At 39.6% G+C, this 25,036-nt stretch overlaps 1 protein-coding gene across 8 annotated transcripts in view; it reads right to left on the minus strand.

Annotated features, from left to right (window-relative positions):
• The window catches only part of FUT10 (fucosyltransferase 10), a 434,768-nt gene that overhangs the window by 235,726 nt on the left and 174,006 nt on the right, over window positions 1-25,036 (minus strand). The window lies entirely within an intron of this gene.

The following is a 25,036-nucleotide window of genomic DNA, read 5'->3' on the forward strand; positions in this document are numbered from 1 at the left end:
CTAGCATAGTGTAATTTCGCACTTTCAATTTTTTACTACACATTACAAGGTAAGTGCTTTCCCTGTCTTCCCTTTTAACAGCTGCTTAATGTTTCATAGTTTGTATCTGTGAACTCATTAATGATTCACCCATTGTTGAATGTCTGAGCTACTTTTCTGGTTTAATAATTACAGATAACTGTGAAGTGAAAATATTTATAAATATGAAGTCATCCTTTTTTAAGCAGATTTTCCTTGGATAATCTGGAAATCTTGGATTCCCTTGGATAATCCAAGAATGGAATAGAAGAAATGTGTTAAGAGATCTTGAGACACAGTACCAAACTGTTTTCCAAACGGGTAGTACCTATTCATCCAGGCACAGGCAAAGGATTAGATTTCTGAATGACATGTCAAGATCTCTAACTTAGGACCTGGCAATCTCTGTTTTTCATCGGGGTTTTTTTGGACATTTTAAAACCACTCTATGCCATTAGAAACAGTGGCTATCCTTGGGCAAGGAAATACTGGAAGAGGAAGCAAGCAAGGTTCTGTGGCCCTGTTTGCGTTGTATTTCTTTTTTTTTTTTTTTTTTTTTTTTTTTTTGCGGTACGCGGGCCTCTCACTGTCGCGGCCTCTCTCCCATTGCGGAGCGCAGGCTCCGGACGCGCAGGCTCAGCGGCCATGGCTCACATGCCCAGCCGCTCCGCGGCACGTGGGATCTTCCCGGACGGGGGCACGAACCCGGGTCCCCTGCATCGGCAGGCGGACTCTCAACCACTGCGCCACCAGGGAAGCCCTCTATTTCTTGATTTGGAAACCGATTAGTCAGATGTGTTCAGTTTGTGAAGACTAGGAGAGCAGGACCCTTCAGATTGGAGCATTTTTCTCTATATACGTCACACAGCAATAACTGTCCAAGAAATATGCTGCAGGAATTTCATGAGAATGTCTGTTACATTGCAGAAAGAGACATGAACGCTCAGGAACATTTTGCAAGGCACCACTTTGGATTGGATTGGAATTATCTGTATATGTCATATGTTTTGCTATGTACCATCAAGGATGTTCCAAAGCACCAAGTCCTGCAGGTGATAAGAAATTGCCCCAAGTCCCAGATGACCAAACATTCTTTGTTTCCTAAACCTTGGCAGCAGTCTGATGGAGGCACCATTAGGAAAACCAGATCTGTCAGCCTGGAGCTTGCTGTTTCTCAAATTAAACTTTGGGGAACTTACCTGGTAACAAGGCCCAGGAAGGTTAGATAACTGTTCTGAGACCTGCAGCTAACTAGTGGTAGAGCTAGAACTAAACCCAGGCCTCCAGTTTCTCAGAATGGGTTTTTTTCCCCAACCTTCTCCCCAGCCTGAGACAAGTGTCAGACAAATGGTTGTTGACTGAAGTTCTTCAGTGAACTCCAGCGGGGCCTGGTTTAAGCTCTCAGCCAATCAGCCTTTTTATTGACAGTCAAAAAATTGAGAAAAATCCCAGACAAAAATTACAAAAATAAACAGTTTCTGAGTTTAACTAGAATTCACATGCCAGCTAGTGGTCATAAGTCTAAACAGGAACCTAAGATTAGAAAACATTCCTTCTCCAAAATAAATTCTTCTAGGTCTGGTTCTCTGTGTTGCAAGGCTGTTACATGTTATTTCATATTTTCCACCTCATTAATTCCAAAAGTGAGGCCAACAGAAATTTTATTCATTAAATTCCCAGGAATTTGTTTTACAACTAACTCAACAACTGAGGGTGTAGCCCTTTCCCTTCTCATTGTCTAAGCTCTTATATGTTTTAATAACTCACGCGGTCATTCCCCATACCGGTTAGTAGAGATTCAGCTCTTCAGCAGGTGCAAACTCATTAAAAATTAAAGCTAAACCCAGGGGAAAGACTAGGAGAACAACTGGTGCTTCCAGTGTGGCTGTCTGGTTACTCCACAAACCCTGCTATCTGATGTTGCTCAAACATCACACTGTCACATAGGTGCAAAGTAACAGCAGTGAAATGCAATTAATAACATCCATGGGGCTTCCCTGGTGGCGCAGTGGTTGAGAGTCCACCTACCCATGCAGGGGACATGGGTTCGTGCCCCGGTCCGGGAGGATCCCATGTGCCGTGGAGCGGCTGGGCCCGTGAGCCATGGCCGCTGCGCCTGCGCGTCCGGAGCCTGTGCTCTGCAAAGGGAGAGGCCACAACAGTGAGAGGCCCATGTACCACCAAAATAAATAAATAAATAAATAAAAATAACATCCATGAAGACTGAGGCATATCAAAGATTCAATTGGTATTATAACTAATAACATCCAAATCTGATTTATTTGATCAAAAATTTGTCCAATTGGAAGATTCCAGATTATTCTAAACACAGCTTAGTATTATTGCTGCCATACATGTTCTGCCCACAACTCCAGTGAGGACATGGAAAATGACACCTGTCCTGACATTGGCCATCCCTCCATCCCCCTCAGTACAAACATAGCCAATGCATCTTTTAGAGGTCACTGGACTTCCCTAAGGTTAAATGTGGGGCATATATTCTTTAGTGCTTTTATGTTTTCTAAATAGATTACTATGCATCTACACAAAAGAATTATTCCATTTCAGTCTCTAAGAATCACTTTAGTAACATTGTCCCAAACTGGAAAATGATTTTTCTCCATCAAGGCACAGAGGCAACTCACTTTTGACTCAAAAGATTACAATAGGTCCAAACTTTACACTGAACAAATTCTGGATAACTAATAACTTTTACTTTTCGATAGTGATAATGCTTTTTACATAGCACCCTTAAAAGAAAAAATTTTAGACAGTGTGTGCCATAAGCATACAAAAATATTTTTTCTCACTTTTTAAACTCAAAATACACTTGCTATAAAATCAGGTCCCCAATCAGTAGATTTTATAGACAAAATGTTAATCCCTAAAATAATTGTCTCATACATTTAACAAATCATTACCTCTTGCCAATATCTCTCTTTGTGATTCAAGTCTTCTGAAAAGAAGTTCCGGTTAGAATAAAGAGATCTCACTGAATTATATGATTAAGTGATGAAAATCTTATATCTAAATCAAATAATGCCTTGCATTTACAGAGCTGATCTAGAGAACCTGTCCCTTAATATTAGCTCCTCACAGATTTAAAATTCCTGTTGCCATAGCAGACATATTTATATGAGCAAGGAATTGCTTTCCTTTAAAACTCTTAGATGTTAAGAGTTCTTCATTTTGTTAGATACAAATTGTTTTAAACTCATGTATGATAAAAGACAACGGTGTTTTTAAGTCTTATAATCCACCCAAATATTTTCATATTACTATGGTTTAATGTTAACACAACATATATTTTTCTACATGTGTTCTGCTTCTGATTGGGATAGAAAAAGTTGTGAGAGACTTTCACCAATTGCTTCCACCACATATTTCCCTTTGCAGGTCCCTGTTTATCTACAACCTGGAATTCAGGTTGAGGTCCACCAAAAAGAAATTTTGCTGGTCTGTATTAAATGGGATTGCAATGCATTCTCTTGGCAAATCTGGTTTCAAAAATGAGCAAAATGAGGGCCAGGTTCTTTCCACTCTGGCATGGTCTATTATTCTTAGACCTGGGTCCTGACTTCAGCATTGGCATTGTTCTTTTATTCCTGAGTCTCGTCTGCCTACTCCCTCTCCTTTTGAGTCCCTTGTCTTAGTATGGTTCATTCAACTTCTAGCACGGAGGCCAAGAGGATCAATCAAGACAAAAGTCAGTAAGTATTTGTGCTTTTAAGACCTGCGGACCCCTGACTCAGATGCAGTGCCCTCTGGGCATTTCCTCACCAAATCCTGGTCACTTCTATTAGTAACATCAGCAAGTGCCCTGGAGCATTACCATTTACTGGGCACTGGAGCAGACCTGGTGTTCTCCATTCAATTCCTCCTGATGCAATTCCTTGAAGTCTATTCTCATACTCGAGGGACATGATCATTATTAGTCTTTTGATAGAAGCGTATTTCATCTTTTCAATAAACAGAGTAGCCTTGTTTTGCCAAATGAAAATAGGAAATTGACATCATGAGAGTAGAGGTGTTTAAAGTTGAACATCCCTTAAAATGATCCCCAATATGATAGGGGGTGTGGAATCTTTTTAATTCAAATCAAAACCTATTCGTTCGAGTCTACAGTGCATGAGGATGGGCTCTGTGACACACACGTGGATACATAATTTTCCTCAAAGTTATATGATCTGACAGAAAGTGCTTCCCTCAGGCCCCATGAAAATGCTATCATTGACTGAAATGGAGTTTTAGATAACTTTAAAAAATTATGTCATTATGTGGCTGAATTAGTTTTCTATTGATGTGTAACAGATTATCACACAGTTAGCAGCTTAAAACAAGACCATTGATTAAGTCATAGTTCTGAAGGTCAAAAGTCAAGGCACAGTAAGACTGGGCTTTCTGCCTAGGATTTTATGAAGCTGAAACCAAGATGTTGACTGTGCTCTCATTGGAACTATGGGTGCTCTTCAAGCTCATTCACATTGTTGGCAGAGTACAGTGCTTTGTGGTTGTAGGACTAAAGTCCTTATTTCTTTGCTGGCTATCAGCTGGGGCCCACTCTTAACTCTTGAAGACTGCCCACAATTTTACAACAAACAATGGAGATCTTCAGAGCTAGCAATGGAGAATCCCCCTGGTGTCAAATTTCTCTCACTCTTTGAATCTCTTCTGCTAGCAAGAACCCCATCCTTTTTAAGGGCTCACCTGATTACCTGTCAAGTAATAACCTGTCAGGCCCATAAAGGATAATCTCCTATTTTCAGGTCAACAATTATGGGACCTCAATTAATCTGCACTTTTGCAGCAGCACTCAGAGTTGTGTTTGATTGAATAACTGGGAAAATCGTGTATATACCAGGAGTCTTGGAGGCTATCTTAGAATTCTGCCTATGACAGTGCCAGAATACAAGTGTGCTAAATCATTTTTTACTAGAGGAGGTTGTTTAATCCAAATATTTTCTATCCTACCTTCTTGCACTTATTTATGGAATTAGATTTTTATTGCTGCCATTATAAATTCCCCCAAACTGATGACTTAAACTTTACAAATATATTATCTTACAGTTCTATAGGTCAGAAGTCTGACACAGGTCTTACTGGGATAAAATTGAGATATCAACAGGGCTGTATTCCTTTCCAGAGGCCTTTTCCAGCTTCTAGAGGTTGCCACATTCTATAGTTCACGGTTCCCTTCCCCCACCTTCTAAGTTAACAATGGTCCTTCTCATGCTGCCATCTCTCTGGTTGTCTTGCATCAGGGAAACGTTCTCTACTTTAAAGACTCAGGTGATCGATCAGGTTAAGGCCACCTAAATAATCCAAAATAACTTCTCCATCTCTAGATTCTGCTCCTAATCACATCTGTAAAGTCCCTTTTGCCATGTAAAGTCACATTCACAGATTCCAAGGATCAGGGCATGAACTTTTTTGGAGGCCATGATTCTACCTACCTATCTTTCAAAATAGAGGCCTGGGGACCTCTCAGCCCATTTCATTTTTTCTTTTATTTAAACCATATCTTCAAAGACCAAAGAACCATGGCTTAGAAAGCATGTGATACACATATCTAATGGACAGTAGTTCCTGGAATAGTGGATATTGAGCATTATATAATGACATGCTTCACAACTGATACAGCACGATAATCCAGCCAATGATAAAAAAATTTGTCAAAAGATACAAACTTCTTATTATAAGATGAATAAGTTCTGGGGAGCTAATATTCAGCATGATGATTATAGTTAATTATACTGCGTTATATACTTGAAAGTTCCTGAGAGACTAGATCTCAAATGTTCTTACTGCAAAAAAGAAATAGTAATTATGTAATGTAATGGAAATGTTAGCTAACGCTATGGTGGTGATCATTATTGCAATATATAAGTGTATCGAATTAACTGAATCAGTATACCTTCAACTTACACAATGTTACATGTCAATTATGTCTCAATGAAGCTGGAAAAAAAAGAGAAGTTGTGCTTAAGAGGAAGAAAATAAAATTCAAAAATACATGCAGTTGAAATTGTGAGCTCCAGTTTTTCCTGAAGTGTGCTGCATGGGAATTAAATTTCTATGGCATTAATAGTTGTTTCACAAGGACCCATGTGCATACCATGAACATACGTTTGGGAAATGTCGAGTTAAACAAGTTAAACTCATTCTCTCTCTCCAAGTCCTTAACGTACTAATGTACATTGTGAATCTGTAAGAGAGTAACATGTGCTCTTATTGGGTCAAAAAAAATTGCTTTAAAAGGGTAAATCAGAGTTTGGGAACTGGAGGTGTCTATTTTGCTGCACTTCCTTCTGCTATTGTATTCAATTGACATTTCCTTCCTTGTTTCTCTTCTATCTTTTTATTCTTCCCTTCCTTCCTTATTTGTTTTTTATCCTCCTTTCTTATTTCCCACCTTCATTCCTTCCCTTATTTTTAAAAAATATTTATTTACTTTATTTATTTATTTTTGGCTGCGTTTGGTCTTCACTGCTGCACGTGGGCTTTCTCTAGTTGCGACGAGCTGGGACTACTCTTCGCTGTGGTGCACGGGCTTTTCATTGCGGTGGCTTCTCTTGTTGTGGAGCACAGGCTCTAGGTGCGCAGGCTTCAGTACTTGTGGCACGTGGGCTCAGTAGTTGTGGCTCGCAGGCTCTAGAGCACAGGCTCAGTAGTTGTGGCACACGGGCTTAGTTGCTCCATGGCACGTGGGATCTTCCTGGACCAGGGCTTAAACCCATGTCCTCTGCATTGGCAGGTGGATTCTTAACTACTGTGCCACCAGGGAAGCCCCTTCCCTTATTTTTTAACCTAGAGTGATCCCCTAATATAAATGAGACTTAAAATGCATGCAGTTGCAAAAAGGCTTGGTCTGGTTTAAATCAGAAATACAAAGAACTGTTGTTAAGAAAGAAAATGGGAGAAAAAGTTACAGAGAGGATGATGCTTATTGAATCTTGACATTTTGATTGTGTTTCCCTGATTTATTGGACACAATAAGACTAAACATTTCCTGAACAAAGGATTAAGGATTTATTTCTTTTGTTTTATCTCCTTTTCCTTTTAACTTCATAATCTTTCCAAGTTTGTCATCCATTCAGTCCCAGTTACTCTTCAGAGGAGCCTTAACAAGTCGAATAAATTTACCACTAAGCTATAATAAAAGTTCCTTTATATACTATCACCAGGCAAGGAGTAATTCTGATTTATTGAATATTCTAGATAGCTTAATCCAAACCATGACACTAACATTTGCTTTTCAGTTTAATTGTTTTTGGCACACTATAAAATTTATAACACAATTCCTTCATTACTAAGAAGAATATGTTAACTATTTCTAATGGTATCATTTTGAAAAAAATATCCTAATATGATGAAAATCAAATATATGTTTATGGGATGTGGACAAGTGTAAGGCTACTTGACACTATGCTAAATGGCTCCAAAATACTGTTTTCCCATTTGGTTCAAGTGTCTCCTTCCTCATCCCATTTTCTGCTCTGTCACACTGTCTGCTTTTGAGACTATCCACTCTGCTTTGATCACTCTTTTTTTTTAAACATCTTTATTGAAGTATAATTGCTTTACAATGTTGTGTTCGTTTCTGCTGTATAACAAAGTGAATCCACTGTATGTATACATATATCCCCATATCCCTTCCCTCTTGCGTCTCCCTCCCACCCTCCCTATCCCACCCCTCTAGGTGATCACAAAGCACCGAGCTGATCTCCCTGTGCTATGCGGCTGCTTCCCACTAGCTATCTATTTTACGTTTGGTAGTGTATATATGTCCATGCCACTCTCTCACTTCGTCCCAGCTTACCCTTACCCTTCCCCGTGTCCTCAGGTCCCTTTTCTACGTCTGCATCTTTATTCCTGTCCTGCCCCTAGGTTATTCAGAACCTTTTTTTTTTTTTAGATTCCATATATATGTGTTAGCATATGGTATTTGTTTTTCTTTTTCTGACTTACTTCACTGTGTATGACAGACTCTAGGTCCCTCCACTTCACTACAAATAACTCAATTTCATTTCTTTTTATGGCTGAGTAATATTCCATTGTGTATATGTGCCACATCTTCTTTATCCATTCATCTGTTGATGGACACTTAGGTTGCTTCCATGTCCTGGCTATTGTAAATAGTGCTGCAATGAACATTGTGGTATATGACTCTCTTTGAATTATGGTTTTCCTCAGGGTATATGCCCAGTAGTGGGAATGCTGGGTCATATGGTAGTTCTATTTTTAGTTTTTTAAGGAACCTCCATACTGTTCTCCATAGTGGCTGTATCAACTTACATTCCCACCAACAGTGCAAGAGGGTTCCCTTTTCTCCACACCCTCTCCAGCATTTATTGTTTGTAGATTTTTTGATCATGGCCACTCTGACCAGTGTGAGGTGATACCTCATTGTAGTTTTGATTTGTGTTTCTCTAATGATTAGTGACGTTGAGCCTCCTTTCATGTGTTTGTTGGCAATCTGTATACCTTTTTTGGAGAAATGTCTGTTTAGGTCTTCTGCCCATTCTTGGATTGGATTGTTTGGTTCTTGATATTGAGCTGCGAGAGCTGCTTGTATATTTTGGAGATTAATCCTTTGTCAGTTGCTTGGTTTGCAAATGTTTTCTCCCATTCTGAGGGTTGCCTTTTCGTCTTGTTTATGGTTCCCTTAGCTGTGCAAAAGCTTTTAAGTTTCATTAGGTCCTGTTTGTTAATTTTTGTTTTTATTTCCATTTCTCTAGGAGGTGGGTCAAAATGGATCTTGCTGTGATTAATGTCAAAGAGTGTTCTTCCTATGTTTTCCTCTAAGAGTTTGATAGTGTCTGGCCTTACATTTAGGTCTTTAATCCATTTTGAGTTTATTTTTGTGTATGGTGTTAGGAAGTGTTCTAATTTCATGCTTTTCCATGTAGCTGTCCAGTTTTCCCAGCACCACTTATTGAAGAGGCCGTCTTTTCTCCATTGTATATTCTTGCCTCCTTTAACAAACATAAGGTGACCATATGTGTGTGGGTTTATCTCTGGGCTTTCTATCCTGTTCCATTTGATCATTCTTATTTGATCAGCCTTATTTTAAATATCTTCCAGGTCTATTTATTAACTAGAATTTTCCCCTTTTCCTATCCACAGATTTAATTCTTTAGTGGTCTAATAAAAATCCTATTTTCCATTCTAATATTCTTTTAATCTGCTGTCATATCTTCCTCTTCCTTTCACAGCTTATTAGCTGGGAAATATTACATGCTTTACACATTTTGACTCATGTAGCCCACACAATAATCCTGTGGTGAAGACTTTATCATTTTACTCAGTGGAGTACTTCAACTCATATAGCTTAATGACAGGTGGTGCTGGAATTCAAATGTACATATATCTGAGCCAATAAATAGTCTCCTAAGTGATACCAGTGTCTTTCTAATTGTCAAATCCACAGCTATTTCTTCATCATTACCCTTCAGGAGCAGTTTGAATTGTTGATCACACTCTTTTTGAAGCAATATTCTCTTGTTTCATGATACAATATAATGTTCTATTTCCATAAAACTAAATAGATAGATAACCCAACAAAGTAACAACAACAACAAAAAAAGGACTAAGTCTAAAATTGTCTATGAAGAAAATAATAACACAATATTAAAACTCCTAAAAGAAGATCCAAATAAATGAATAGGTATGTAACTTTCATGAACTGGATGATTTTGTGTCAAAAAGATGTCACTTCTGGGACTTCCCTGGTGGCGCAGTGGTTGGGAGTCCGCCTGCCGATGCAGGGGACGCGGGTTCGTGCCCTGGTCCGGGAGGATCCCACATGCCGCGGAGCGGCTGGGCCCGTGAGCCATGGCCGCTGAGCCTGCGCGTCCGGAGCCTGTGCTCCGCAACGGGAGAGGCCACTACAGTGAGAGGCCTGCGTACCGCAAAAAAAAATTTTAAAAAGCTCCATAAAGTTCAATAAACAGGTGGGATTGTTTCAATGCAAATAACAAAAATCCTTATGCAATCTGGTTTAAGAAAAAGAATTCACTGGCTCTTTTGCTTAAATGTTTGGAATAACTCTGGATTGAGTAAGAGTCTTCCTGCATTGAGGAGACAGAAGTGGGCGTCTGAAGAGGGTAAGGCATCTAGAGTTCCCATGGCAAAGTACCAGAAAGGAGAGGGCTGCAGAGACAGAGATTTGGAGAGTAACAGAGGGCTTTCCTCAAGTCCTCAGCTGAACACTCACCAACACAAACTATGAGGAAACTACTTAAGTTCAAGGAAAGAGCCACTCGAATGGAGCAGAATAATCCCTAGTACCTATATATTGTACTTTGTGTAAATTTTACTGCAAAGTATACAGAAAGTACTCATGACTAAACAAATGATGCATATGGAACATTCTCTTTTGACCTGTAACAAATTAGTATGAAGTTATTGTGTCAATATTTATCAAAGGCTAATCAAACTTGGATATTAGTCATTACTGGAAATGTCATTAAATGTCTACAATCATAGACATGTATTGCTTTCACCAAGTAAATCTAATAAGAAAGTGTATTTTGGTGATTTCCATATATATATATTTTTTTTTCGGTACGCGGGCCTCTCACTATCGTGGCCTCTCCCGTTGCGGAGCACAGGCTCCGGACGCGCAGGCTCAGCGGCCACGGCTCATGGGCCCAGCCGCTCCGCGGCACGTGGGATCCTCCTGGACCGGGGCACGAACCCGCGTCCCCTGCATCGGCAGGCGGACTCTCAACCACTGCATCACCAGGGAAGCCCAATTTCCATAATTTATGAAGCATTCTCACAAATCGATTGAGGAATAAATCAAAAAATTAATAGAAATAGGAGCAAAACATGCATTGTATAGAAAAAAGTTGAAAATTTTTTGAAGTTTTTCAGTTTTATTTGAAATCAATAGAATACAAAGTAAAACAACATTTTATTTTCACCTAGAAGATTAACAAAGATCAGTTTTACCATGTCGATGAAGACTCACTGTTTTTCATTTTTGATAAGAAGTATAATTAGCAAAAATGTCTTTGGAGGGTAATTTGACATGATCAAAATAAAATATGCAGATATCCTTTAGCTCAGCAATTCCACTTCTAAAAGTGTATCTAACAAGTATATTTGAACATTACCAAAGACATATATACAGGCATACTCACTGCAGCATAACAATAGCAAAGATCTCAAAGAACTCTAATTGTCTGTCAATAGGGGACTGGTTAAATAAATAATATTATGCCTACATAAAAGAATAGTATACAGCAGTTAGAAAGAATAAAGTAGATATATATACATGTTGCTATGAAGGTATCACTAAGATATTCTGTTTAGTAATACATATGTGTATATTACAGAACATACATAGTGGAATAGTAAGTATTCAATAGAAATACTCTCATTATGTAAATACATATGTATATACATGAACAATTGAATTTTTTTACTAAAGACACAGAGAAACTATTGATGACAATCAGCTTCCTGAGTCTAGGTCGAAAGGGAGACTCAATTACTGTGAACTTTTTAGTATTGTTTGACTTTTCATTATGTGCTGCAGTATTTTAATAATAATGACACTAATGATAAGTTACCTTCACTAATAAGATTTTTTGTATCCTTAAAACGACCAAAACAGAGGGCGGGGGGACACCTAAATTCACACACACAGCTCTCAAAAATAGGGTCCAGGGCTTCCCTGGTGGTGCAGTGGTTGAGAATCCGCCTGCCAATGCAGGGGACACGGGTTCGTGCCCTGGTCCGGGAAGATCCAACATGCCGCGGAGCGGTTGGGCCCGTGAGCCGTGGCCGCTGAGCCTGCGCGTCCGGAGCCTGTGCTCCGCAACGGGAGAGGCCACAACAGTGAGAGGCCCGCGTACCACACACACACACACAAAAACCCAGAGGATGAGGGATATGGTCACTGATTGATCACTGCACACGCTATGCCATGGCAACTTTAATCAGAAAGAAGGGGAGAGTGCAATTTTCCCCAGAAGAAGGCTGTGGACATGGCTAGAACATAAACCTTCATGGAAATATCTCTAGTACAAAGGCCCAGCTGGAAAATTTACAAACGTAATTACACAGTACCTAGAAATTGACTATAATCAGTTCACTTGGGTCCCCCTTCCTGTACAGTGGCCTAAAACTCTCTCTAGGAAGTAAGCTAGAGCAATCATAGGGCTCAGCTTATCAGTTTACCCTCTCTTAAGGACCAGTGCCTTGGGCTGCCTGAGGTCCAGTTTCTGAATATCATTGTTTTCTTATATATGGCCATTTTTTTTTTTTTAGTTGTTTCAGTCAAGAGGATAAATCTGTCCCTGTTACTCCATGTTGTCCAAAAGCAGAAGTCAGCGAGTCTATTTGATCAAAATGTTTTGAAAAGATAAAATCTCAAAAGTATGGGGGGAATAAAGGATGCCTGAGTGGATGTAGAAATTCTCAAAAGCGGTAAAATTTTAGATAAAAACCATCTGTTTCTAAGTTTTCACTTAAGCTATCATTTTTTTTTCTATCTGAATATGATAGTAGCATCCCAGGAAGCAGTCAAGGGCAACTAGAACTTCAGTCAGACCGTGAAAAATAACAGCTCATCCCCATGGCCGACTGAAGGCTGCATTTTTCCAAGTCTCTCTCACACGGGGCCCAAGAGAGACGAATTGCAGGTGTCAGCATGATGGCAAGCCTCTTAGAATCTTTCATTTAGCAAACGTGTAAAGTAGACCGCAGTACAAAAAGGAGAGTGTACAGATAATCCAAAGAAATTAAATGAAGTGACCAAATTCCATACAAGTAAAAGCTTCTATGAACTTTTAACTGTAATTAAGACATAAATCTAGACTATTTCTATCTCTACAGAAGAGCCGAAGGAAGGGTAAGGGTCCTTAACCCTCAGAAGAATGCAAACAAAATGTCCATAGGTTAGAGGCTCTGCTTTGTTTCCTTCCTGGACAAACAGCTCTGCACAAGAGTCACAGCATTCAGTGTGGCATTATTACCGCAGTCACGTGTTCAGCGACTGCTCTGTCAGACCCTGTGTTATATCCTGGAGATACAGTTACAACAAAGACATTTCTCACATATTTTTCTCTTCTTCCCAACTCCATGGGGAGAATAGGCTTGCCAAGCCTGCCTGATAAGACTAATTCCTAGAGCTTATTGAGAAGAAATTAAGTCCATGTCATTCAGGTATTTTTTGAGAGTCCTGTTTAAAAATAATAAAAAGCTACCGAGAGTAGCGGTATTTACTCCACTCCCTCCCCAGCCAGTTTTTAACAATCAACTCAGAAACGTTCAGCACCTCTCCTTGGACAGCTGCCCTCTCCCCATACTTCGTCCTCACTGCACAGTGGTGAGGGCACTGCCTCAAAGGTGGTTTGCTGAATTCTTTAGCCTAATGTCTTCCTCTCCGACATCCTTCCCCCACCCCACTCTCAAGGAAACTATGCACATCTTGGGTCCCTCTATTTCTTGTCTCTCTCACCCTAAATAGAAAACTGTCACATTTATTTTTTTTTAAGATTTTTTTAAAAAATGTGGACCATTTTTAAAGTCTTTATTGAATTTGTTACAATATTGCTTCTGTTTTATGTTTTCAGGGTTTTTTGGCCCCGAGGCATGTGGGATCTTAGCTCCCCGACCAGGGATAGAACCTGCACCCCCTGCATTGGAAGGCGAAGTCTTAACCACTGGACCACCGGGGAAGTCCCTGTCACATTTATTTTATTTATGGTTTTGTATTTGTACTAGAATTGCAGCTTTATCATTTTTGAGGATTCTGTAAAGCAAATATAACTTCACTTACATTTTGGGTTAAATGAGTTGAGTATATTGCTCACATAACCTGAGTCAGTGGGAAAATCTATCCTAAGTTTCAAAACCATAATTCACAAATGAACCTTTGTAAGCCAGCCTCTTGCAAGCTGAGGATGTTCGGTGTCTATATATACAACTCTCTTTATACAATTCCTATGTGCTTGCCCTTGTATGTCTCATGAATATGGGGAAGGATGCTGTGTGGTCAGGTCAAGAAGGGAATGAATAAACATCCTTGAAAGAAAGGACACGTTGGAAAGCAGCCTTGCGCATTTGAACAAAATAATTCAGAGACAGCTTATAAATGAATGGCTTCCTTCAATGAAACAAATTATAAAATTTTGAAGGTTTTAAAAGTGAAGAGTTCTAGAAATATCTCTAGATGAAAGGCATTATCATTAAATAAGTCCTGAATATCTCACCTGAGGTTATTTTCCTCCTTGAGCTTAGCTGTTTCACAGTTTAGCCACTAGACACCTGTGGTCATTTAAATTAAAATTTAATACAATTTAGAACTCATTTCTCAGTCACCCTAGTCACATTTCAAAAACTCAGTGGTTAGCCAGTGGTTAGTGGCTACCATATTGGACAGCACAGTATAGAACATTTCTATCGTCAGAGAACGTTCCATTGGACAGCACTGCTCTAGGATTCTTGTCTGATTCCCAACTTTCTCAAGTTCACCAATTGCTTAAGCATGGACAAAAATACTTCATTTAACAGAGACAAGAAAATGATGTCAAGAGAAGGTCATTCAATATTAAAGGAAAGAGGAAGACAACTTAATTCTAGACAGTAACAAAGCAATAAAGATAGTCACCTTCAAGGTAGAGGTTTCTGATATTCCAAGTTAAAAAAATAGTTGGTACAACTTCACAGATCCTGGCTTCCTTTCCTACCCTGAAGAGTGAGTTCCATCTTCTTAGGCCCCTCAGAGCTAATTTATACCACAACTTTTGTTATGACCCCTACATAAGGACAAAAAAGTTAATTTCTTATGATTTCTACCTTTTTCCTCAATTATCACAGGTAACTGACAAAAAGGCCAGTTTCAAGTTTATCTATCTGTAGTATATGACTTCAACCCTAGTTTTACCTGAATCTTATCATGTGAGGTTATTAAAGCTCTAACCTAGTAATTCATACTCCTGTTTCAGCCATAGCACAACTAACGAACAGCACATTCTTTGTGGTAAAATGGAATCATTGCAAAGACGACTCTCAACCCAGAGGGGTGAGATCCCTGAAGTCTTTATAAGCTGTTATACATTGTCAAAAATGCATTCAAGTAATTCTGGAAGGAAGAACACATATCTTTATTAAGAATGACTATTATAAAGTTTCTCACAACAAAACTCTAGCAAGTTCTATTCCCATCATTCCCAGATTATCAGTTTTTCTCTGGAGCGTTCTGTAAGCATACGCATATAAAAGTTCTGCACTAGCTTACAGGGAATTAGTCTTACACATGGGCAGCCCCGTGTATAATAAAATCACCATATAATTAGTATAACTAGTTTTTTAATAAAAAATCATTTCAGTACTCACATATGGACAAATAATGAAACAGCTTTCATATGCCTCTTGTCTCTCTGAATCCCCTACCCGCACTGTATTTGCAACCTTCAGTGCTTAGACTCTACCTTGAACACCAGGTAGAAGTCAGTGGACAGCAAAGGGCCAAATGAGATAAAGAAAAAACACAAAGACTAGAGGACCCACTAGTGGTAAAGTGTGTGTCTGGGTTAACCCAAGGAGAATTATGTCACATTGTTACTTCTACTAAATCGAGTCACCTATGATGAGAGCATTCCCTTATCAAAGAAGACATGTGTTGGTATCAAAATGAAAAAAGAGAGGTGGTACTTTAGGTTGTAAAGAAATATTAACAAAGTGTCCATTGTGGTTTTTTTATTTAACTGAAGGAACACACAGACCTATTCACATCCCTTGAGGTTTGCTACTGACCAAGAAGGTAATAAACCTTGACATCACCTTTTTTCCCACCTTTTTATTAATTAATGAAAATTTGAGAAGGATGCCATGCCAAGGAATTTAATATGGTCCAAAGTAAAAAAAAAAAAAAAATTGGCATTTAGCTAACTAAAGGTGGCAACAGGAGTACATGCATATGTGCCTGGCAGATCAATGAAATGGAGCTCTGAGACCCCCATATCTAGCCATCATCTGCAAACAGGAGATTGGTGTCAGAGAAGAGATTATTTTGCATGATAATAGAAAATACTGTTTACGGAGTGGAGACAATGGGTAAAAGAATCTGTACAGAATATGATGTGTTTAGAAAATGTTTCTCAAAGAAAAAAGAAAACAAAGTATTTCTCTTCCTTATTTTGGAGTAAAGCTGAATTGCTTCTAAGAATTATTGTTTATCTTTAGGCGATGAGTATGCATACTGCATGATTCCATTTATACAATACTTTCAAAATAACAAAATCGTGATGGGGAATGGATCCATGGTTGCCAAGGATAATGGTTTGGAGAAAGTGTGACTGCAAAGTGGAAGAAAGGGAGCTTATTTGGGGTGATGGAAGTTTTGTGTCCTGATCGTGATGGTGGTTGCACAAATCTATACATGGGATAAAATCTTATAGAACTATATACATCTTTTTTTTTTTTTTTTTTTTTTTTTTTCGGTATGCGGGCCTCTCACTGTTGTGGCCTCTCCCGTTGCGGAGCACAGGCTCCGGACGCACAGGCTCAGCGGCCATGGCTCACGGGCTCAGTTGCTCCGCGGCATGTGGGATCTTCCCGGACCAGGGCACGAACCCGTGTCTCCTGCATCGGCAGGCGGATTCTCAACCACTGCGCCACCAGGGAAGCCCCTATATACATCTTTTTTAAGTGCATATAAGAACGGTGAAATCCAAATAAAGTCTGTAGTTTAACTAGTAATTTGTTATCAATCTCCCGGTTTTGATAGTTATGCTATGGTTTTGTAAGTTATTATCATTGGGAGAAGCTGGGTGAAGGATGTATAGAAACTCTATGTTTTGCTTTTGCAAATTCTATGCGAGTCTGAGATTATTTCCCAAAACAAATTTTTTTTAAGGAAGATTTTTTAAAAGCCCTAAACCAAAGGTATATAGGGATTTCTTGTAGATTCTTGCCAATTTTCTGTCAGTTTTAAATTATATCAAAATTTAAAAGTTAACATAAAGGATGTTGTTGGGTTGCTTATATAATCTCTAGAGAGCCAGGCTCTGGGGCCACGCAGCCAGGCATAAAGCCCAAATAATGCCACAGATGGTCCAAGACATGGTTGCTACCGTCACTGTACACAACACTGTCGCTTCCAAGATTGGCGCCACAAACACTGGACACGCACCACTGCCACAGTTACCTCTAGGAGCTGCCTCCACAGATCCCCAGAAGAGCTTCTGAATAGTATTTAAGTTCTGCACAAAAGTAGCTCCTGATTCATTTGTATACGTGATGGTTGATGCCTAGGGCACATCATGCAGCTCTAGCTGCAGAAGATGATGGGAATGTGATTATCTAGCATACATTCATAGTGAGAAGCAGACTCTGCCTCAAAATGTGGGTGCTTCTCCAAATACAGTAAGGAGATTCCAAGGCTCAGTCATCGAAAAGAATGACAAAGGTCTATTACAAATAATAAATGGGGGACTTCCCTGGCAGTCCAGTGGTTAAGACTTCACCTTCCAATGCAGGGGGTGTGGGTTTGATCCCTGGTCGGGGAACTAAGATCCCACATGCCTCGCGGCCAAAAAACCAAAACAGAAGTTATATTGTATCATATTCAATAGACTTTAAAAATGGTCCACATCAAAAAAAAAAAAATCTTTAAAAAATAAAATAAACCCAACAAATTATTAAACCTCAAATAAATATTTCTTTAAAAAAACAAAACCAAATAATAAATGGGAGCATGCCCTTTCTCACATCATTTTGGTAAGACCAAATGATCCAAATTCTTAGCCCTGTTGTGAAAGTGGTCCTGGAGTTCAGGGTAACCAATGATGCCAGGAGCCTAGTGTATAGCAGTAGGCAATGCCCTCTCAACTCAGGGATGTGAGTTGAACAGACTCAGGGTTGGATGTGGAACAAATCTCTTTTCTTTCCTAAATATATTTGGAGGAGGCAGTTGATTCTTAAGGGAACACAAACACTTGTTTGTGTGTTTAATGAATATGTATCAAATATGCTGAATAGGAAGAGTTATTTTCTCACCCTTAAATAAATACAAATAATTTTCAGATCTCTAGCACAGAAAGTCAGACTTAATTCAACATTTTTTTCTTTTGCTACTTAGATCATTGGTAACAGGTTTACTCAGGAAATTGTAAGAAATGAGATCGCCAGAAATTAAGATGTGAGAGAAAAAGAAGAAGAAACAGCTTACATAAGAGGCTAAGACTTAAAGGGGCAATAAATAATGTCTGTAACAGTGGAACTAAGGCAAAATCATGGAAGGGATAGTGTTTGTTTTGCAAATACAAATGGCCCATATGAAAAATTATTCAGGCTTAATAGCATAGAAATATGAATATAGAAGTCTAAGTCCCATTGAGTTTCATGAGACTCATGTCAACGATTGGTCCCTGATACAAATAAGACCTCGCTTAGTGCAAATCCCCAGTACTGGGAGTATTCAGCAATGAATATATTGTCATTGATCTTTTCTAAAATAAATAACTTGAAGAGTTTCTGGTCTTAATTATTTTAGGCAAATAAGTGAACTTCACCAAAATGGTGATAAATCATTACTGCCATGCACTGTCACATAACTAATATTTAATAATAAATACTGTGTCTCAATTTGTCTTCTCCTTCTGAGACTAAAGATAGTACCCCATTGAAAACCTAAGGGGAATTTTGACATTCTAATTGTTTCTATCCTCAGAACATACTTAAATAATACAGAAGCCACCTTCAAATTCATTTAATGTTATCGTGCTAACTAGATATATTTTGTCTTTTGCTTTAAAATTTCCCAAGAATATTTGCCATAGGTATTTGCTTCTTCAAATTCTTTTAAAGTTAAGTTCTGTTATTGTCAGTGGATCCCAAGGAGAAATAAATCATTATTTAAATGTTAGAACTATCAGGAAGCACATAAATCATAGGATTTGCAAGATATTTTGATTACTTTTTATTTAGTGGCCTAAATGAGGATAATTCATCACTTCCTAAAAAGAATATTAGAGTCACACAACCTTGTAATTATTTAATTTAACTTTTGGGAAAAAAAAATGTTTGCCAATTGTCATAAATTTCAAGTTTCTGTGCAGCCTGAATATAAAATCAGGAGGTTTAACTGAGAAGCTTGAGGTGTTGCTGAGGGAAAGCTCATGGCTAAATACAGGACAGGTGGATGGCCAACGAAAGAAGTCGGAATGGGATTTTATGATAAACCATACTCTGCAAGGCATTCTGGGGTCTCCCAACTAGCCAGCAGAAGAGAAGCGCTGATCCAGAGTGTCAGGCGATGGAATTAAAGAACTAATTCAGTGAGTTAGCTGCTTTCCCTGGAGGGCAGGTGGGAACCTAAAAGTCCAAATCTCCAAGTGAAAGAACACGACAACAGGATGCTCTAAAAACTCCCTAGATCCTAAGCCCTAAAGAATTTCTCAGGTATTCCTAGAGATGTATCCAGGAGTATTCAACCAGAAGTTTGGGGTCCTGGGGACATAGTTTCCTTCTTGGGCAGAGGTAAGAGGGAGGGCAAGCTCATTAGCCAACAGAGCTTAAGTTCAAGGTTGAACTCTGGTCTCACTGATAAACTGTACTGAAAACCAATAATGATAATTGGGTCCAAACACCAGCAGCTCAGACACACAAAGGCAGTAAAAGAAAAGCAGAAGTGAGTGAGGAAGAGACTATCTGGATTTCAGATGGATCACAGAGGCTTGCCCCAAAGTGTACTGTGCATAAAATTCTAGATTTTTATATGCCACCAGGCCTGGTGCTTATTGACTCACGAACTGACTGATTTTAATTGCTAGTAAAAAAGGCAGGAATTCATGATATAGTTTTATTATTCTAGTAATTCCTATTAATTATAGGAGGATTTGAAAAATATAGAAAACCTTTAAAAAGAATATAAATATCCCACAATTCTACAATACAAACATGAAACAAACACCATTAAACTCTAGTATATATGCCTTAGTGTATTTAATATTCTACATGCACACATACACAGATATCATTATTGAAAAAATAGGAAAATCTCTTTTATAGTCTTCATCAAATGATCACTTTACTGTGATTGCTTATTTAGTTGTCTCTCCTGCCACGAAGGCAGGAATAATATCTCGCTTACCATCCATCACTCTCCTACTACCTAGCGTAATACCTAGCACAGGAAGACAGATATATGAAAATGCATACATCTAGGAATTTTTATAAAGATGCCAAATTGCCCTTGTGGCAGTTGTACCAGTTGTAAAACCCACAAGCAATCATGAGAAGTTCATTTCCCTTCATTCTTTGCAAAACTTCACCTTATGACATTTTAAGAATCTTTGCCATTTCGATGGGATTAATTTGTCTCTCATTTTTCTGTATTTGCATTTCTAAGCTATTAAGCTTGAATAATTTTCATATGGGTCATTTGAATTTGCTAAATAAACATCACTCCTTCAATGGTTTTCCTCAATTCTGCCTTTGCTACTATTGCTTATTGCCCCTTTAAAAGCTGAGTTAATAGTTTTATTTGTCCCTCTGTCAGCCTCTTCTAAAAATAATGACACTTTTCAGGTAGCACCACTTTTTCTGTTCATTTGAGTCCAGTGCTCATGCTGGGCATTGTGTATGTTGGGCATCTGATCTGTGTACTATGCAGGGGAATCGTTCTTATCCCTGGGTAAATAATAACAGAGCTTAAGGCAACATTCTGGATAGGAAAGTCGTGGGTACTGGTGACAGAGAGATAAGGATTCAAATCCTGGCTTCTTTACTGATTCACTGAGTGACCTTAAACAAGGCAACTTGGGACTTCCCTGGCGGTCCAGTGGTTAAGACTGTGCTTCCACTGTAGGGGGCACAGATTTGATCCCTGGTCGGGAAACTAAGATCCTGCATGCCGTGTGGTGCAAACAAACAAATAAAACCAAAAAACAAAACACATCTCCCGTGATCGATCCTCAAGTTTTCATTGAGGAGAAATAATGCCAATTAGTCTTGCACTGGTTGTTACAAGTATCAAATGATATAAAATATGTATAAGCATTGTATAAACGTAGGTTATTGTTATTCTTGCTGCGCCTTTGTTTGAGGATAAATATTACATCCATCGCCTGTTTTGAGGCAAATTGCAAAGACAGCTTTCTTGTCAAGACTAAAAATAAAACACGAGACTTGGTGTTGCCCAGGAGAACATATATGGCTATTGAAGTTTGCACTTTCCGAGGAAGCCAATGAAACGAAATAAGGAATTATTCCACTGACACTGTAATGTCATTCTCAGTCGTAACTCAATTTGCTCCACTTGTCTTCCTGCAGAAGTGGAAATTTGTGCTGCAAAGAGAAGCACATTCAACTTCCTCTCAAGGGTTATTCAAACATGGAGGGCATTGACTGACAGGGAAAAGAAGCCTAGGGCTGAGGGAAGTACTGGGAAAGAATCCTAAACGAGCTAGAACAATTGTGAGCCTGGCTTTCCTGTTTAAAATTTTAGAGAGCAGGACTTCCTTGGTGGTCCAGTGATTAAGACTCTGAGCTTCCACTGCAGTGGGTACGGGTTTGATCCCTGGTTGGGGAAGATCCCACATCCCACCATGCGGTGTGGAAAATAAATAAATAAATAAAATTTTAGAGAGCCAAAAAAGAAACTTTAAAAAAACATGTTTTGGGCTTCCCTGGTGGCGCAGTGGTTGGGAGTCCGCCTGCCGATGCAGGGGACACGGGTTCGTGCCCCGGTCCGGGAAGATCCCACATGCCGCGGAGCGCCTGGGCCCGTGAGCCATGGCCGCTGAGCCTGCGCGTCCGGAGCCTGTGCTCCGCAACGGGAGAGGCCACAACAGTGAGAGGCCCGCGTACCGCAAACAAAACAAAACATGTCTTGTATCCAGTCTTCCTCTGCAGGCTGACACAATTCAGACACATGCCCTTAACGAAGATTCTTACCCTTGGCTTCCTAACCATTCAGGGACATTGTAACTGAGCAGGACCCTATGGGGCCTTCCCAGGACAGGCCTTCCTCCATATCTTCTGCTTTAGCTCCTCTCTGAAGTACCTAGATAACAGTGTTTGATGCACATTTCTGAGTCGTTTTACAGATGTGAAAACCCCCCACGAAATGGAAGACGTTAACTACTGGATGGCCCAAGCTCCTAGCTCCAGGAGGCCTGGGGCCTAAGGACTGATCGCATTAACCCTGTGACCCCACCCTGCTGCCTCACCAGCAGCCAATCAGAGAACTGCGCATGAGCTGATGACGTACCCTGTGACCCCGCCTCCCTCACCTGGCTTTTAAAGATGCTTTGCTGAAACCTTCAGGGAGCTCGGGGCTTTTTTAGGTCATGAGCCACCCCTCTCCTTGCAGGAGCCTGCAATAAATCGTTCTCTGCTCCAAACTCCAACGTTTTGGTGTGTTTGGCCTCACTGTGTGTCGGGCACACAAACTTACACTAACAACATCTCTGATTCTCTCAAACGGTAGTGTATAGTTTCTGAAAATGCTTACAAGCAGATTATGATTATGTCATAGTCACTTTAAAATACGTAAATATATGTCTTACATAGAGGAAATAAGATTATTCTGAAATCATTCAGTGGTATGCATTTCTCCTTATTCAAGATGGGGGAATCACTCCAGAAACGTTTCAGACCAGCGCCAGCAGGGACCGTCCGGCTGAGGGTTCCCAAATTACGGTCCTCAGACACCTAGAGTCCTATCAGCTACTTTAAACATTTCCAAAAAGCATAATGAAGATGTTATACGCCATCAGATCGCCCCAATGATCTTAGCAGGACCTTTAAATCAACTTAGTGTCAGTAACTCCATATGCCTGCCTCTGGCAGGCATAGCTAGTATAAAAATGAAGAGTCACTATTTTATAAACAAAAATTTTTAAATGGGTGAACAAATGATGCAAAATGAGTCCATGTTGGCTAAAAGGCTGAAATACAATCTAAAACCATCTAGAACATTGACCTAATTTTAGAGACGGGGAGATTTAGACTCGGTATCACACACTCAGTTAGTGGCCAGCCTGGACTGGGACTTGGATCTCCTGGCTCCTAGTCCAACACTTTCCCTCCAACCAAAACTCTCTATTTGCATGGAGTTGAAAAGGGGCTGTCTAAACAATAACAGGAAAACAAGACCCTCAGTCTTTATTTATACATTCAACAGACAGTTATTGGGCCCCTACTGTGTGCATGCTGTGGCCAGGCCTGCCTTTGTTGGGGACACAAAGGTGAGACAAGACCCTTAAAGAATTTAGAGCCCCAGTGAGATCACTGATTTACATAAAAAAGAATGAAAATGGTAGGTGCTGTCAAAGAGATAAAGGTGATGCCCTACAAGGATTAAGAAAGTATAAGGTATAGATTGTTTTGGTTTTAGGCCCCCCAAAATGTGTTAGCGTATTAAATAGCATTTCCTATCCAAGTGCCCAGCTACACCCAATACTGGTCACTTTTCACCCATGAAGGCAAATTCCTTTCCTTCTGTCCTTTTCCTTTCATTTCTGATATAAAAATCTTACATATCCTTAAATTAAGGCTCAGTTCAAATATCGGTTACTCTTATGTGTTTTTCCTAATCGCCTCAGTCATAAACAACTTCCAGAAACTCCTGGAGCATTGAGCATTCTCGCTACACACATGATGCTTTATTACAGAAAGCCTGATATTGTAGTTATGCGTATATAGGTGTTTGGGTCTTGGCCACCTTTCTGACTTCATATCTTAAAACCCTACCATATTCTCTTTACCTTCAATCCAGAATAAATAAATGACTTGAGATTCCTAAGCATCTTATTTACCTCCCATTTTCTTGCCTTTATCCCTACTGTTCTTTCTTTCTGGAATGCCTTTCCTCCTTTTCATCTTCTCAGCATTATTTCCTCCAGCAAACCCTTCCTAAGACCCTACACAATTCCCTAATTCCTTTACACTGCTGGCATGGGGTCTGACAGGAGACAGAGCTGTCTGGTAGGTTACATAAGGGCCAGAAGCCCTGAGACAGATTTCCTCTTACCATTGCCACCCGACAGGAGGTGATGTCCCAGAGGGCAATCCAGAGGTCAACACCAAAATAAGCGGAAAACGGGGCAATCATTACAGAGGAGCAGACAGAAAGGAGGAACCAGGAAAAGAGCTGAAGTGGGTGGAATAGAAACCTCGTAAACCCAGAAGGAAAAATAGCAGAGTGAGAAAATGGTTAAGTGCCATGAGGTAAGAGCTTGAAGATTCCCTAGAAATGGTTCTCCAGTTTTCAGTCTGAACGGTGTGCTTGAGTTGGAGAATTAAATGGTACGTGCCCTTTTTATGTCCTTCCTCTGGGATCTACCTTAGGATAACATAATCCTATAACAACCTTGTGAATTTTAGAGTTTCCCCAGAGATTCTTGGACTATAACTTTCTTCTCAGTTTTGGCTAACTTCTGTGGCATGAGAGAGGCCAGCAGGTATAGGGAAATAGCTGGAAGGAAGTTCTTTCTGCTGTGAACAGAAGGGATTGGGGGTGTTCATGCAGTAAATGGGAAGAGGCAAACATTGTGGTATTGAAGTAGGTGACTAGTGGAGTCTGGGTGACAAACCGAGGGGCTTCACAAAAAAAAAAAAAAATGCATTTATGCTATTAAATTAGAAAGATTAGATTTCTATGGTGTAGATTAGATTTCTAAAATGTAGAGGGGTTTGGGGGAACCTGTCTCTATCTAAACAGTTGAATCGCCTGGCATTGCTCTCACAGGATTAACTAAGGGGGAATTCTGCCCCATTAGGTCAACTCAGGAAGGATCAAAATGTTCATGACTTGGAAAAACAACCATCACCCGTCACTGAAGGGCATGTTCAGTTCAAACCAGAACTCAACTAGTAGTCATGCATCTGAAAGACACAGCCCTCCAGCTCAGTCCACGTCTCACACTGACAGCTCCACTCACTTTCTCAACTTGTCTGCAATTCCCTCAAGTAAATCTACTGCCAGGTCGTTGATCTGCACTATTTTGATAAAGCCGACTGATTGGGTGCAGACATGCAAAACCTCAAAGGGATT

This window comes from Kogia breviceps, chromosome 20 (assembly GCF_026419965.1).
Source record: "Kogia breviceps isolate mKogBre1 chromosome 20, mKogBre1 haplotype 1, whole genome shotgun sequence".
Taxonomy (NCBI): domain Eukaryota; kingdom Metazoa; phylum Chordata; class Mammalia; order Artiodactyla; family Physeteridae; genus Kogia; species Kogia breviceps.